Source organism: Triticum aestivum, chromosome 1B (assembly GCF_018294505.1).
Source record: "Triticum aestivum cultivar Chinese Spring chromosome 1B, IWGSC CS RefSeq v2.1, whole genome shotgun sequence".
Lineage (NCBI taxonomy): Eukaryota > Viridiplantae > Streptophyta > Magnoliopsida > Poales > Poaceae > Triticum > Triticum aestivum.
In genome coordinates this window covers 168,505,635-168,522,906 of record NC_057795.1, presented here as the reverse complement: position 1 = coordinate 168,522,906, position 17,272 = coordinate 168,505,635, and the positions used below count along the sequence as shown (strand labels likewise).

Sequence of the window (17,272 nt, the reverse complement as noted above, 5' to 3'; positions counted from 1 at the left end):
ATATGCTTTGACCACAACATTACTGTGGAAGAGGCTATACAGAAAGGGTGGGGGGTTCAAATTTAGAAGAACATTGCATGGGGAAACTTTAGGGCTTTGGAATTGTTTGAAAAAAAGATGTGAGGAAATTCATTTGCAGGGAGGGGCAGACCAAGTTCTCTGGACCCTAACTGTAGATCATAAGTTTTCTGTGGGGTCCTTATATAGGAAATTGATAGCAGTTGGGATAAACTTCCCACAGAAATACTTATGGAAAACAAAGTTGCCTGAGAAACTGAAAGTGTTTCTTTGGTTAGTTAGTAAAAAAAGTATATTAACTAGGGATGTGCTGCTTAGAAAAGGCTGGAAGGGTGGGAAAGGATGTGTGTTGTGTGGGAAAGATGAATCAATTGACCATTTGTTTTTTTCCTGCTCCACTGCTTCACTGTTGTGGGGTTTGGTCAGATGTGTGTGTGGATTTAAAACTGTCCCATCAAATGTAAAGGACTGTTTTGGGTGGTGGATTAGGAAATTTAATAAAGAGGAGAAAAAAATGGTTCTGGTGGGGATTGCAGCCCTGCTTTAGGCAATTTGGAAAAGCAGGAATGCAATTGTCTTTGAAAACAAAAGGATAAATGATCCTTTGTATGTTGTCAAACTATTATGCAGGTGGTTGACTGACTGGTCCGTCCTGCAGATAAAGGAGTCGTCAAGAAAAACTTTGGAGCTGGGAGCAAGGGTGCTAGAACAGGCAGCAAATGAGGTGTTCACTGCTAAGCAGGGATGGAGGATCAATGTGGCAAGGCTGGAATGAAGCTTCTCTTGCGAGGGTGAACCTGATGTTTGTTGCTTCTGATGACAGAACCCTTGTGTCCTTTCTTGCTTCTTTTGCTTTAGCTGTAATGATGATTTGGCAGTTTGAACTTAGGGGTTAATTTGTACTCAGGTTGTTGGAATTCATGGTGCCCCCTGCTGCTAGGGATTCCTGGTGGTGTTGGCAGCTGTGTTCTTTTCTGTTCTTTCTCTTTTTTTTCGTTTTTATCTCGCCTGTAGAATTCGGTGGTTTTCAGTAATGAAAATCGGAAGGGGCAAGGCCCTTCTTTGATAAAAAAAAAAGGACATGCAGCAGCCGACTAAAACTGAAGAAAAATCGTCAAGCTGACGAACATGCATCTTGTGACATTTCATAAATAATACTGGCCTGACAGGTCAGTTCCAACCCCCACCCCAATCCATTCCGACAAGCCAAATTAGTTGGTAGCATTGGGATCAAATTTCTAGACAAAAGTCCACAATGGTAAGTAGACCAATTGCAATGGAGTAGCTACTAGTGCCGGTTTATAAAACCTGGGTAGCTAACCATATGATGCAAACAAACATTTCAGTTCGATCAAGAGATGCTAGATCTGATCTCAAAAACAAAAACAAAAGAGAGACAGAGAGATGCTAGATCTGCACATCAGCTTTGTTACCATCGGTTCGGCTAGGCTGTCGTTCTCAGAGGTAAGAAGAAACTAGTGTCAACGCTGACTGTGCTCCCTCCTCTTCTTTACCCTGCTTCCGTGGGAAGTTATGATGGTAGGCTGACGACAAGCAAGTCCTGAAATCTGAAGGGAACTGCAGAGGAGCCGAGCCTATCGAGGATGTGTACGCCTTGAAACGCACAACACGACTATTGTACTTGTACTCAGAATTGCACACGGAGAGTGAACAGACCTGCCGAACGCCGAACCTGCTGCAACTCGGCAGCGACGTGACCGTGCCGCGGCTCGCCTCGCGGACATTTTCACTGTTTTGACCCGCTTGCTTAAATTTAGCACAATTTAACCTTATATTAAAAATATTTCAGAATCTGATCCATTTCAAAACGCCGTCGACTACGGCGTTTTGGTTACACAGAAGACGCCACTGCCTATGGCGTTTGACTCTGGCCCATACACAATAGCTGGCGCTGATGTGGCAAAGCTAGACGCCATAGGAGCTGGCGTTTGCCCAAGACGTCACTCTCTTCCGTTTGGCCCAACCCCATAATTAGCAACTAAACAAATGATCAAATGGACTTGAGATATGTTTGCTAGCGCGTGGAACTGCATACTAGAATCAAAGGTTTTGAGTAATGTGACAAGCATTTTAATTATATTTTTATTCTAAATTGTGAACTGATTGATTATTTAGTGTAATTAGTAGTGATAATGTTTGGCTCTAACTATTTCCATATTGTTCGTCCATGTTTTTTTTATTTTTGTTTTTGTTTTGACATGTGAGCTGACTGATTATTCACTATAATTAGTAGCAATGTTTGTCCCCTCCTAATTCAGCATTGTTAGTTGGCCTGCAATTAACCAGACATTATATCATAAGTTTAATTAAAATAAACAAAACTACGCGTGGACCGGACGATGAGCTAGTACGCATGGCTGGCGGAACCTCCGTCATTGTCCGGTCCGCTGCCGTTGTCATCGTTGTCGGGTTCATTTCTGCAAACCTGCACCAAATCGGGACCTCCTCCGGCCAGCGTCACCACTGAGCTACCTCTAGTGCGACAAGGCGAGGGCACCGCAATCCATGCCCAGTCGCCATGAATAAGAAGGAGCCCTCCCTGGCTACCGTGGACACTGCAGGTGCCTCCTCTATTACCTCAGCCGCGGAGGCGCCGACACGTTGCAGCAGAGCACTGTGACAGCGTCCTCATGGCCGCGTTCGCGATGTCGACTGTCACCCTATAGTGCGTTTGAGCAGACCTCTACTTCGCATTGGCCTGGGCCGAGGACTAGTCCAAGCAGCGGAGGAAGCCAATCATCGCGACCTCCAGGCGGCAGCCAGTCAGAGTCGTCGTGCCCTTTCGCGGCTCATACGATGGCGCCACCGACAACGACAGCGGATCAGAAGACAACGGAGGTGCCACCGGCCAGGGCCGCCATGTATATGAGCTCACCGTTCGGTACCTCGCGTAGTTTCATTGTTGTTTTTTTTATTTTAATTGAACTTATGTAATATTGTCTGGTTAATTACGAGTCAACTAACAATACTGAATTAGTTAGAGTCCAAATATTGCTACTAATTATGATGAATAATCAGTTAGCTCACAGGTTAAAATAAAATTAAAAAATCTGCTGACTAACAATATGGAATTAGCTAGAACCGAACATTACTACTAATTACATTAAATAATGAGTCAGTTCACAAGTAAAAAATACTACTAGTTACATTGAATAATGAGTCAGTTCACAAGTAAAAAAACATATAATTAAAACGCTTCTTCCAACACTCAAAACCTTTGATTCTACTCCCTCCGTTCCTAAACATTTGTCTTTCTAGAGATTTCAATAAGTGACTACATACGAAGCAAAATGAGTGAATCTATATTCTAAAATATGTTTATATACATCCGTATGTGATAGTCCATTTGAATCTCTAAAAAAATAAATATTTAGGAAAAGAGGGAGTAGTACACAGTTGCACGCTAGCAAGCACATCTCATGCCTAGTGATCATTTGTTTAGTTGTTATTTGTGCTATAGGCTGGGCTAGGCCAAACACCAAGAGCAGTGGCGTTTTGGGCAAACGCCACCACCGTTGGCGTCTCGCTTTGCCACGTCGGCGTCAGCTGGTGTGTGGACCAGAGTCAAACGCTATAGAGTGTGGCGTCTCCCGTGTAACCAAAACGCCGTAGTTTATGGCGTTTTGAAATGGGCCAGATCTGAAAATATTTTTGATGTAGGGTTAAATCGTGCTAAACTTAAGCGACCGGGTCAAAACAGTAAAAAAGTCCTCGCCTCGCCCTGACATGCCATTTCGTCGAGCGCCAAGCGCACGGCTCACCACGTCCGCGGCACACCATCGCCCATGAGCATTCTGTCGAGCACGTCAGCATGCGGCGCGGGACCGATCGTCCTCGCGACCGCATCGACGCCTTCGGTCACTAGCTAAGGCCGGTGCCATGTGCTGGACAGCGCTTTCCATTCTCGTATATTTCTCCCGGGGCGTCGCGGCGTAGGAGGTGGGAATGCACGGGCAGCAGAGCTTTGTTTGGGCGGGCGGGCTGGCCGGCCGCGGCGGTAGCATTAGCACACCAACCCGGGTAGCTTTCAGGCCGTGTTGCAAGAATTGCATGCAGACGAGATAGTTTAGATAACATCATAATGGGATGGGTAGTGTCGCTATCTGTTTCAACTTGCCAGCTAGGTACAGCATCAGGCTTTGTACGATAATATGCCATCAATCTGAACACCATCCAAGGGGGTGGATGAGTTCGGCAACAAAGAAAGAACTGCAATTGTTTACTAATATATCTGAATCCCAATGTATGTGTATATATTTAAAGAAAGTCCAAACTTGCAAGTTTTACAACAGTGCTGTTCAGTACTGATCAGTACACATGTAATACGCAACATGGTCATTGGCAAGAACAAACAAATAGCAACTGCCTTGCCAAGGTTACAGGTCAATTGTCCACGGGCAGCGACAGTGCAATCGAACGACACCTATATACATCCAACGGTGCACATTTCCCTGGCGCTTCGGAACTGGAGATGCATGTCAGTGCGGGAAACCGAATCTAAGTAGTTTTTGGTTGCCGGGTTCGGACGCTGTGTCAGCATTCAGCTCTCCTCTTCGAGCTCGTCAAACTCCCACCCGCTGATCTCCTCGGCTGAGTAATCTTTGCCGTCCTTCCCAAAGTCTGCTCCCAGGTTTGCAAATTCAGAATCAGGATCCAGCTGATGCTGCTGCTCAGGCTTCATGGGAGATTTTGGGGAGTCGACGTGTGCGGCTTTGGGGGTAACAGGTGCTTGGATAGGCGAAGGGCTCAACTCAGATCTTTCCTCAGGCAGTGGCTTTGATTTGTGGTCTTCGATGCTTAGTGTTGGCCTTTCTATAGGTTCAAATGCTTCCCTCAGTTTCTCGATCTCATCAATTAGGCTCTTCACCTCTGGGTCATCTCTCCTGAACAAATACTTGAAGTTCAGTCTTCCCATTCCAAAGGGTGGATGCAGATTAGAAAAATATTCATCAAGGTGAGAATAGCCGGCAATACCTGGAGTTAGCCCCATGCTCTGAATAGAACAACTTCTTTATGTGGTCTGCGATGCTGAAAGCAATGATAATCTGGAAATATTTGTTCACTGTCATCAGCCAGTTACAGTAAAACAAAATAAAATATCGAATACTTTGCTGGGCAAATGACAGTATCACTTAGGAGCCTGCTTCAACCATTTTCAACAATATTGTGTAAGATATATGCAAAAGAACACGCAAGAAATCAACTGGTAAAAGCAAAACAGGATTTGAATTTTGCAAATTATCACTGTGCTCCAACAGATATTGCCTTGTTCTATTGTAAATTTTCCTTGCACACATCTTGGTCTTCCTCTCTCTGTCAAGAAGCTAACCAAGGCGGCCCTTCTACCCTGGGTAGACAAGGCCACCGATCGGCTTCCACCGGAAAGCTGCTCTCATTCACCCTGCTGGTAGAGCGGTGCTTGTTAAGGCCGTTCCCACATTCATCCCAATATATTTGTTGCTGGCTATGGATGTTCCTCGCTGGTTGATCAAGGCAATCGACGAGAGAAGGCGGGCTTTTTGGTGGAAGGGGCATGATAATTTAATGACGGACACTGTGAGTTAAGGTGTGCAGACCTAAGGATTTTTATTTATTTTTTGCGAGTACAGACCTAAGGAGTTGTGTGGCCTGGGCATACACAATTTAGGAATTCTCAGCTGGGCTCTAAGAATGAAATGTTTTTAGATCCAGAAGACTGAACCTGACCGGTCTTGGGCTGTTTTTGACACATCAGTACCTAGTTACGCAGCAGCAATGTTCTCTAGCTCGGTCAAGACTGACTCGGTAACGGAAAAATACTAAATTTGGACTGACAGGTGGTTATTGGGTCGGTCTTTGAAGAATCTTGCACCTAATATTTTTGTTTGATTTCCAAACGTATTACTAAGAAGAGGACTGTCAATGATTTCAAAAAAAAAAAGGACTGTCAGAGAGGCTTTGTTGGATAATACTTGGATTAGAGATATCAGATGGACTGTTACAGTCCAAGCTCTGGAGGATTTCATTCAGATTTTGAAGGAGTGGAATTACAAGACGATGTGGAAGACAAACCCATATGGTCAGCCTTCGCATCAGGCACCTTCTCCTCCAGGCCGGCTTAGGAAATCTGAAGGCAGCACTACGTTTAAACCTTGGCAAAGACTTAGGAAATATTGGGCATCCCACCCAAAGCAAAATATTCCATTTGGTTAGCTTGCCTTCACCGATGCTGGACTTCTGATTGTCTTGAACACCAAGGTCTGCCTCAACCCACAAGATGCCCGCTCTGATCAGGTGGATGAGACCATTACTCATTTGCTGGTCGACTGTGTCTTCGCTGCACAAGTTTGGGTGGACACCCTACAGTTAATTGGCTTGGCCCAGGTGGCATGTGTTGGCCAAAATCATTTTTCCTTCCAAAATTTGTGGTTTAAGGCGACGCTATTAGTTGATTCTCATTGGCGAAAGGGATTCCACTCCTTGGTCATATGCTAGTTGCCTGGTTCCTTTGGAAAGACCATAATGGTTGTATTTTCAAGGGTAGGAATCCTAGCGTCAGTCAGCTTGCCCAAGAGATATGAGAGGAATCCACTCTTTGGTGTTCTGCTGGTGCCTTGGTTGGAGTCTCTTTGGTTGTGATCTTTGTTTGGTCTGGTGGTCGTTTGTTTGATTTGTCCTGGCACGCCTGTAATCCTGTCTGGTGTTTTTTTTATATATTTTGGGTGGTAAGTGTGTTCAGTGGGTGTTATGTGTGAGTGTTGGGACCCTTTCTGGGTCTGTTCTGTTTTGTAATATTCTCGTAATATAATGAAGAGCAGCTCTCCTACCAGTTCGAGTTTTTCTTTTGTGTGCGTTTGTGTGTGTAAAACCAAGCTAAGTTGCTGAGTCGAACCTTCTTTTCAGTTTCCAAATATTCCTCCTCAAGGGATTTACGTGGGTTTGTCTTCTCTGATGCTTCATCATCTTCATGCTCTTTTGTCTCCTCCCTACAAGAGAAGTCCAACCATAAATATGAAGTCAATTGGCACCTCAAGTACATGTACCAGAAATAGAGAATAAAGTGATTGAAGTACCTTGAGTTCAAGGCCGCCAAATTATCCACATATGTTTGGATACTTTCAATAGATGGGCTTAGGACTTCCTGATGAATACAAAATTTGCAGATGACATACACAACATGGAGACACATATCCAGGAGCATGAATGATATGGTAGACAAAAAGACTTACCTTGAAGGCTGAAAGATGATGTTTGGTCAACTTCAGAAAATCTCTCACACATCTCTCCAATTCATCACTGTAAAGGCCATAGCATATTACGACATTCATGCACAATAGATTACATAGAAGAACATTTTCTAACTAGAACTTCCACATGAGAAGGAGAAGCATCATATAAAAGAAGCAATCAGGGTACAGCAACAAGTGCTACATACCTTGTTTTCTTTTCCTTCTGTTCATTATATGAGGACTGTAGCTGCCAGGTATCCTCAAGGAAATTGATCCAGGTCTTTACCACATTTGCTTCCACATTACACGTGGCAATGGATTTCGAGAGGTCATCCTCCTGAGTTGGTGCGGATAGGAAACAAGTTAAGCACCATCTTGAGTACAAAATATGCTAAAACGAAGCTAAAGAGAAGATAAGCAGTATGACAAAAAGAATGTTGAATGCAGTTCAGTAAAGCTGAATCTGCTACAAAACAGGAAAGTATCAGCACCTTCGTTTTTAAACTAAATATGATCTGGTTGTTCGCTTCATCAAATTGGTCTCTCTCTTCCCTGGTTGTCTTGAGCCGCACAGCAGCAGCATTAATTGATATATTGACCTGCCAATGAGAAATATCTTCACAAACATAACTCAAAGAATATTCTGAAGATGGTGTGGGGCTGCTGAAGTCTAAAATTTCACAGCACATGTTAATATGTTATAGAAACAACACATAAACTTCTCAAGCAAGTGTAACAGAATGATATTAGTAGATTATTAATGCTTTGATTTAAACGAGGGGTAGGTGCATAATGGTGGATACTAATTGGATTTCCTATTTCAATTTATCATCTTATGGATATATCTCTACATGTAGCAGTTTTTTATGTCTCTTTTTTCGGATCAGTTGGTCAGACGACAAGCAAATACATGACTCATTGTTTTAGGCCAAATTATCAACTATTTTGTGTCACCAGTCACTCAGTCAGATACCCATAGCCTTACTCCATTGCATCTTGCACTCTTTGCATACTGGAAGATAATCTTGTCTCGGGCCTCATTACTGCATTGACAGTTTAAGCTTACCAATGAACAATTATAATAAGATCAACAGAGAAGTTACTCCATCGAATTTCAAGCAACTTGTGGGGTTATACCACAAATATATGTACAAGATCTGAACTCGGATTAGGCCGATAGGGGTGCATGCAATTAAAATCTGCAAGGCCCCATCAAAATATATCTCCTAGGAGCGGAAAAGGTACCTTTTTCAACTGAGCCTCAAGATCATCTCTTTGCTTCTCCAATTCAGTAATCTCAGCAAGCAATCCCTTTATCCGGACATAAAAATAAAATAACATCAAAGATGACACGGTAAGCAGGGGGGAAGACATAAAGGAGCACTTCCATATGCATATTTTTTTGTAGTCCCTCTGTTCACAAATGTAAGATGTTTTTGCAGTTTAATTTAAACTGAAAAAACGTCTTACATTTGTGAACAGAGGGAGTAGCATATTTGCATATCAATGCAGACATTAGAATATGTGCAACGAAACATTAACATAAAAACAGTCAGAGATTTGTGTTCTGAGGGGCCCATACTAAACAAGCATGACCGACTCCATAATATGCAAGCTTTAGGAAATAGGAAGCTTCAAATATAGGTGTACAGACACAGATATGTATCCTAAGTTTCCTAACTACAGATACTATTTAGCAGTTGACAACTGACAAAATAAGCTGACTGTATTTATCCTATTTGGGTCACAGGAATTCTGTAGGGGTTACAGAGGAAAACAAACATCCAGATCACTAGATGTGGGGAGTTCCCTACTGAACCAAATGAGTGATTTCAAGTTTCAAAATGGGCACACATTTCTATTAATTCGTGAAATTGAAGTCTCCAAATTACACCGATTTGCATGAATGCATACAATCTAGCAAACTTACCTTCTCAGCCGCATTCACCTCATTCTCCTTTTTCACACGAAAGTTCAGAGCATCTTCTTTCTGACGCCTGGTATAAGAACAAAATTAAGATATGATACTAGACAAAAAAATTCCAACAAAAACAGAACAGGAACATATCCATGAAGAAGCATAAATCTGTATTATTACTATACAAATGAGAATGACTATCATGGCAAATGTCTTCCATAAAATAAAATATATTTTTTGATGAAACTATAAAGCAAAAAATATTCTCAGAAATAAAACCTGTGGTCCATAATACGCTGCTCTGCTTTGGAGGATGAAGTAGAAAGGGAATCTGACAGGACCTTTAACTTATCAACCTGCAAGGTTTTGTAAAGATGGTAAGAGTTTTATGACAGGACCTTTAACTTATCGATCTGCAGGTTGCAGAATTCATTATGAAGCTACTGAAAAAGCTACTTGAAGTTAAAGCTGAAAAGCTTACATGGTTATCACTAGTCACCAAAAGGTAAATAACACACAGTTTTGAGCAACACAAATCTTACTTGCCAAACTTTATCGTGGTAGAACTATTTTATCATTCTTATGTAAGTCTATCGACTATCTCATTAAAAGTAGGGACTATCGCAATAACAATTTAAGGAATGTAAGGCGTCATAACTCAATAAGCTAAAACTTCCTTCCTTAAGGTATTGAATTTACAGTTTTGTGTTCGGAAACTTAAATTACTTTACCAGAAAATAGCTTAAGTGTAGGGAAGTGACATACTGTTTCACATCAATATTTATTTGCATTTGAAGGAATTCTATTAGATGTGGACTGACAATATCAAAAAAGTTTTAAACATACAACCTAATAATACCTTCTGAGAATGAATCTCCATGGAATCTCCAGGAGCAATCGACTTCTTCAGTAGAAGTTCTTCCACTCTAGAGCAAAAGCGGACTTCAGTAAGTGCTTCTTTTAAGGCCTGGAGAAAAACAAAAAACACAGTTACCATCTTCGCAAGTCTTAACAAGAAATATCACCAGAACAAGATAAAATGGATTGACAAAAAATGGAAAATATATTGGTCAATAGTAAATAGATTCAGTGCACATGTACATTAAGGAGGGAAAAGACAAATGACCGGAATTATGCAGGACATTTGTCATATGCATAAGAATGTATATCTAATCAGACAAAAACATAGCCCCTCCTTTATGAAATTGATCTTTAGAATGAGTGAAGTCAAACTTTCCTAACTTCGACCGTAAATTGCTATTTAGACTGATGGTGTGAGATGATGGCATTTTTTGCAGGATGATACAATAAATTTGTTATGTACGGAAACAGCCTCTTGCAGAAATGTAGGGAAAGACTGCATACAGAAGACCCAAAGTGGTCGGACCCTTCCCTGGACCCTGTGCAAGCGGGAGCTACGTGCACCGGGCTGCTCTTTTATACAATAAATTTGTTATGAAATGTACTTCATTAAGTACTACCTTTGTATAATTTTTATGCAAACATGTAACTATAAAAGTTATTTAATATGATGGCCAAACTTACATATGGGAGACCATGCCCATGCCCCAGAATGAAATATATTTTTGAACATGGAGATAAGCACAGGGCCATATATTTATCAAGGCAAAAAACGTTTTGAAACTTCTGTGAAATGAAATATTTGCAATTCGAATTAATCGATTACAAAGCCATCAGTGCAACTGATACAAAATAAATTCCCAAGCCAGATAGGAAATCATCAATGCAAAAGCCCTTTAGTACATCTAGCTATAAGTCTAGACACTAGCTAACAAACCATGACAAATAGAAAGGGAAGCAAGCACAAAGTAATAATATATATGATTATGTAACACCTCGATATTGGCAACAGCAATCTTCTCTGATGCTTTATCTTGACCTTCAGTTGATTGGGACCGTGATTTCTCCTTCCCATCTAATTTTCTCCACAATTCAAGGGTTTCAGCATCTATCCTGAAATTAAATACAAGGTGCAAACTAAGAAGCTAATATAGCAAGAGATCATAAATAAAAGCACCACGTATCTAAAAGTATGATACACAATATTTGGCATCTTGAAGATTCGGTAGAGGCATCACATGAGTTTGGTTTCTACTGCAGGTGTCGTTACTTCAGAAAACAAAGAAAAAAGCAAACACCATTTGACTTTTTTTGTTGTTCTGCATAAAAATATACTACAAACTAGAATGTCTGACAAGTGAAAACACATCTGGAGATAAAACATACTCAAAATACAAGATAGCTAGTTAGAAGATTAAGTAAATGAGCAGTTCACCTCATAATATCAGCATTTCTCTTAAGTCCTGAAATGACATTCCGCGTGTATTCAAGTAGCTCTTCACGCTTCACCTGTTCACACATATATAATGAATTACTGGAATTGGACATATTTTCCTATTTACAGAGCTTAATAATGTGTGGATCACAGTTAGTTTTTCACCTCGCAATTATATGAGAATACACACCTTGGAAAATATTTTCCAAAAATAAGAACTGCTAGCAAAAGGCTATCTGTTTTTGCTTATGAAATACTCCCTCCATCTCATAATATAAGATGTTATTACAACCAATAGTATATCAGTTGTAATAACATCTTATGTTATGGGACGGAGGGAGTAGTTTCCTAGGTTTCTGCAGTATTGCCTAGGTAAAGAGACACCGCATAAACAATTCCCCAATTGCAAGGGGTAAGCACAGTCAGAGTGTGAAACCCAACCAAAAGGAATTAGCATGGCCACTACAGTTTCGCGAAAATGTCTTCATGAAGAACACATTTAATTTCAAATATCCACCAGAATCTATTGGAGAGATGTGCCTGTAGCCATGTATGGTGCGACAGAAAGGAACATCTCCAACTCGGTTAGTTCTTGAAATAAAATTAGGCAGCGGTTTTGTAGAAGAACATACTGCCAGTAAAAATTTCAGCCACTTCAGGAGTATAAAGGTAGATGGCGGCAGATCCAAATGGCCCAGTTCAGAAGGGTCTACTTGGTGCAACCAATGATACTAAAGTTCTCTCTAGGACACACTCGTGGTAATGTACAAAAACTACACAAGTAGCAGAATACTAAATACCGTTCCTAAACATCATGTGATTTTCATAAAACATATGTGATTAAAGGCAATTGGGAAGTTACCAGGACTTCGTCTTTGTAATTTGAGAAAGCCTTGGCCAAGTCTTGTACATTGTTCATGATTGCCTTATTGACTTCTTTCCCACCAGTGAGACACAGGCTGTGAAACCCAACATTAGTTGCAAGAAAAGGGGCATTTAGTAAACTAGAAAACATTCACGGGTAAGAGGAATCAGTAGAGATATGTGTGAACTGTCAAGTAGCTCAGATTGTACAGAATGCTCAGAAAAACTAAATTTTGAATACCTTTACTTAATAACAGTTAAGAGTGTTTAAGTGCAGGCGGAAAGCAAAGCACCTAACGTAAGGAACATGTAATGTTGTATTGGATGGTAAGAGCATCTATAGCCAGGCGCTTCAAACCTTTTTTTTAATAGGAGACTTTCTTCCTCAAATGGTAGCCCTATCGTTTACAATATCGGAGAGAATAAAGTCAGGGATAGTATCCCAAGAGTAGGAAGATCTAGTACAATAAGAATGCTTAGCTAAACTATTTGCTGCCTCATTACTTCTCTAGGACAGAAGGCAAAGCCAACATTAGCATCTACAGCCGGGCGCCTCAAACCTCCCTCGTACGCCCGGGTGGACGGACCAGTCACTGACCGGTCAAAAAAAACGACCCAGACGGGCGCCTCAAACCGGCCTCAAACGCCTGCGCTGACCGACACCCCTCATATCCAGCCCAAATATGGGGCAGATACGGGGAGGCCCGGCCGGTCCGCCACGTCGGACCCGGCCCACGCTGGCCCACCCTACCCCACATATATTCATCCCCATCCGCTCCCCGTACCAAACCCTAGCCACTCCCCTACGCCACCCAAGCTCCCGTCCGGCGATCTCCGGCCTTCTCCGGCATGGCGGGCAGCGGATCCGAGTCCTACACCTACCAGATCCGGTCGACCCCAGGCCATCCCACTGTGGCCCCGAGGAAGGAGATAACCGTCCGGCTTGCGCCCGCACGCTCTCCCGGGAGGAGGCCGCCCGACGACAGCGCTCGGAGTCCTTCCGTCGGGAATCCATTGCATCCGCCCAAATGGCACATGGATTCGCCACGAGGTGTGTCGCGGCTGCCTCACCGAAGTCGGTGCGGTCCGTCTGGCGTCCAAAGCGGTGGCGGGCGCGCAACCCCTTCATTAGCGCGCCAAGCAGGAGGTGAACGCATGGGTGTCGTACGACGCAAACATGGCGAGGCATGTCCGCCATGCGAGGCAGCAGGCGCGGGAGACGGCAGCAACCCTCATGGCGGTGGATGTTGGCAAGGCGGGGTCACATTCTCCAGCGCCCGTATGGTGCACCAGTCCAGGCGCTGCAACCGCATCGTGGTGGATGCCGCCGGCTCCTCCCAGGGCGGATCCATCATCGATCTCACGTCTACCGGCGGCGTCAAGGTTCCGGGCTCCGACGAGGAAGAGTAGGGCATGGGAGACGGCAGCGCCTTGAGTTCCGTGAGCCAGTCCGTGTCCCATGTCCTACTCTACCTCGCCGGCGACCGGAACAACACTCTGAGGGGCGCAGCCAGCCGCCGGACATGGGCACGGCGGAGCCGGACGAGCTCCGCTTAAGATTAGGTTTACGTTGCATGTAATAGTATGGATTTGAGGTTTCTAATTTGAGGTACCCGGTTGTGGAATCGATTATTTGAGGCGTGACTGGGCGCATCCGTGGGCGTTTGAGGGGTTGGATTTGCTGTATCCGGCTGTAGATGCTCCAAATTGCAGACTTGGAATAGAAGACGAGATAAAAAAATCCAGTCATTAGTTCATTACGAGTTGACCCAGAAAAGAGGTCAGAACTGTCACTCTACAACATAGGAATGGTACGAGGCAACAGAAATGCTGTTTATTAGAAGTAGGGAGTTGCTAACAGGATGCATATGTGAAGCTCCCATTTCGTTCTTTGTCATAAAATTTCAAAGAATAGCAAAGCTCAAAGTGAGTGGAGGACAGTAATAGTGTTGTAACATTTTATGAGGATTCACTTAAGAATGTTGATAAATTAACTCTGCAGGCTGAGAAAAGTTTAATTGCATTGAAGAAACATATTAGCAAGTTATTTTAGAAGCAACTCACCCATAAATTTCCAGAAGAAGTGAAACTTCTTCCTCAGATGGGAGCTTCAAGAATCTGTTTACAGAAAAGGTTAGTATTGTCCAGCGTCAAACTAAGTAAGAACTAATAATAGCAGTCTACAATTCAGAAAAGAAAGAAATCGTTAAAATAGATAATAATTAATACACAAGAGACCAGGGCAGCAAGGTTGGGCCAACTCACCATGGACTGTGTAATATCTTCAAGTGCCTGGCTGTACAGGAACACATCACGGAAGTTCATAGGTGCTCCTTCAATATCAGGATCAACAAACAAAGTCTGCTCCAAACAGGTTCAGTTTACAGAAATATGTAAACTCAGGGGAGTCAAAAATATAACTAAGATACGTGCAGAAGAAGAAAAAAAGATGACAAAATCCAACCTCAAAATAACTAGGTGAAACAAACAAATACACAAGAAAGATGAACATGAAACACGCAGACTCACCAATGGCGGTTTTAAAGGATCCAATTCACCAGCAGAATCATGAACATCAGGATCCTTTGTCTCTGAACTAGCAAGAGCAGCCTCAATGTCTTGTAATGCTCCCAGCCAACGTCTTAATAATTCAATTCTTTCACCCCCACGGCATGAAACCGCTGCCTCTTCCAACCGCATTACTGTTTTCTTGAAACTTTTGAAGCTCTGTGTGCCCTGCGAACCACAATAACAAACATCTTTTAAAAAAACTAGGCGAATGAACATACAGCAACGGTATACTACACCAGATCAAAAAGTCTTCACTCTACTTGTTTCTCCTTCATGTGCAATTATTGCGTGTCTCAGAATAGATGAGCAAGCAGCATAAACATAAGATCATCTCATATATAAATATAACTTATAAACGTATCCAGGTTGGAGTTCAGCTTGCAACCTGACCTGTGACCACTATGCTTCACATACAAAACTAGAGTAAGAATCATACTCTTAATTTGCCCCTTTTATCTAACTTCCTAAGAAAGCAACTCTAAGTCAGACGATGTTTCACGGACAACACATTTGAATAGCAAACCCTTGGACTCGCTCTGTATGGAAAATGACACACAGGAATCATGAATACTGTAAGGAGTTTTTCTTTGTGTAATGTATTAAAAGGGATACTTCAGCAGCGAGCTAGTGACAACGAAAAAATGCCCACGAAACAACAGGTTTCGCATACTCGTCCCATAGCTCTGCTGAGCCCCAATTTGAGGTGAACACAAGCTAGGGCACTAACCTCGGTGGTACAATGGCACAAATTAAAGCTTGGATTCCTAGTGTACTGAGTTCATCACATTGGCGCGGCAGAGGTAACGAATTAACAACCCCTCAAGCAATCCCCACCCTTGCTTCACGTCGTCAGAAGAAGCTGAATTTGGATTCGTTGGGTCGAACAGGATGCCGGCGAAGAGGGGAGGGAGGAAGGCGAAGGGGGAGGACGAGGAGGGTCCGTGAGCTCACCCCCCGGTCGAGGAGGATGTCGGAGACGGCCTGCCCCGCGTGGTGCGCGACGGCGTCCGCGTATCCCTTGACGGCACGGGCAACGCCGCTGCGGCCGCCGGCCTCCACCGCCCGGCTCACCGCGCTGCGCAGCCACGACGACATCTCCGTTCCCCTTTCCTGTTTCCTCCCGCGTGTGCGCTAGGGCTAGAGTTAGTCCTGGCTTCGGATGGCACGGGCGCCGACCACGAGGACGGCAGAGACGACTTCAACTGGAGTGAAGGCAACGGCGAGCGTCTGAGGAGGGCGACGTGCTCCTCTGGATTTGGGTTTTGGACTCTTCCCTTTGCGTGGTTTACTCCGTTGTGACGTCGCCAGCTTAACATTTTTTCCCCTTTTCGGAACCGAGGAAAAAAAATAGTGCGTTATGCAAAAATAGCGCCGCCCTGAAAATATGATATTAGCGAGATATTGTACATTGACCAATTTAGCAAGGCAATTCTCTACACGCTATTAGCAGTGATATAGCGCACTACTTTTTTTCAACGTCTGAAACTGCTAGCTAGGGCATTTCCAACTGTAGGGCGATCGAGGGGGCCAACCCTAGCACCCTAGCCGACGCAATCCCATCTCTCCTTCCCCTCCGCCGCCGCCGGGGGACAGCGCTGGGCAGAGCCCGTGCGTTCGACGACAACAGCAGAGGGTTGCTCCTCCTTCCCGGGCTGTAAGGTGGCAAGGGCGCCAGATCCGCGGAGGTGCGGCCTCTTCTTCGATCCATGGCGGCGCGGTGGCTCCTGCTGGAGGCGTTTTGTGGCGGTGCGGGGTGAGATGGCCAGAGGATGGAGGTGGGGTTGGGCGTGGCCAGTGCCGGCGGAGGCGTCCGGCCCGGATTCGGTCTTGGCGGAGGCGGCGGCGACTCCGGCCCGGATCCGAACATGGCGGTGGCGGCGTCCCTCTGCCGGGGATGACAGGCCATATGGTGGGTCCTTGTGGCGGTGCCGGTGGCGGCGAATCTTGGGATCCTGCAGTCGGGGATGTCGCAGGACGCGCGTGGCGGCCGGAGCTTCCTCCGGCGTCGACGGCGCTTGATGCGGGATCGTGGCGGCGGTTGCTGTTGTATGGGCGACGACAATGGCTGGCGCGATGTTGGGTGCTCCATGTAGCGCCCGAAATCGGGGCGGCGGCCCCTCTTCATCAAAGGCGACGTACACTGGATCGTGTGGGCGATTCGGAGTCTGGATCTCGAGGTGGTGATGGCCTTCTAAGGCTGGTGGCGGTATGGGACGTCCCCTCCATCAACAGATCGGGTTCGATGCGGCTCGGCAGGTGACACGTTTGCCTCTTTCGGAGTTGTCGGGTGGTGCCTGTCGCCGGCAGGTGAAGTTACCGGTGGATGTGCTACCGGCGGATGCTACGCAGAGCGTCTTATATGGAGATGTCAAGTCA

At 44.3% G+C, this 17,272-nt stretch overlaps 1 pseudogene across 1 annotated transcript; it reads right to left on the bottom strand.

Annotated features, from left to right (window-relative positions):
- Window positions 1-4,239: 4,239 nt before the first annotated feature.
- LOC123114012 (calponin homology domain-containing protein DDB_G0272472-like) lies at window positions 4,240-16,176 on the bottom strand (annotated as a pseudogene). Its single transcript, XR_006456373.1, has 18 exons — window positions 15,848-16,176; window positions 14,855-15,061; window positions 14,583-14,686; window positions 14,390-14,443; window positions 12,324-12,420; window positions 11,462-11,535; window positions 11,022-11,139; window positions 10,025-10,132; window positions 9,445-9,521; window positions 9,178-9,244; window positions 8,493-8,558; window positions 7,739-7,846; window positions 7,454-7,584; window positions 7,248-7,314; window positions 7,092-7,159; window positions 6,911-7,004; window positions 5,014-5,084; window positions 4,240-4,922 (listed from the first exon to the last, which is right to left on the bottom strand). The product of XR_006456373.1 is annotated as a calponin homology domain-containing protein DDB_G0272472-like (transcript).
- Between the last annotated feature and the right edge of the window lie 1,096 nt (window positions 16,177-17,272).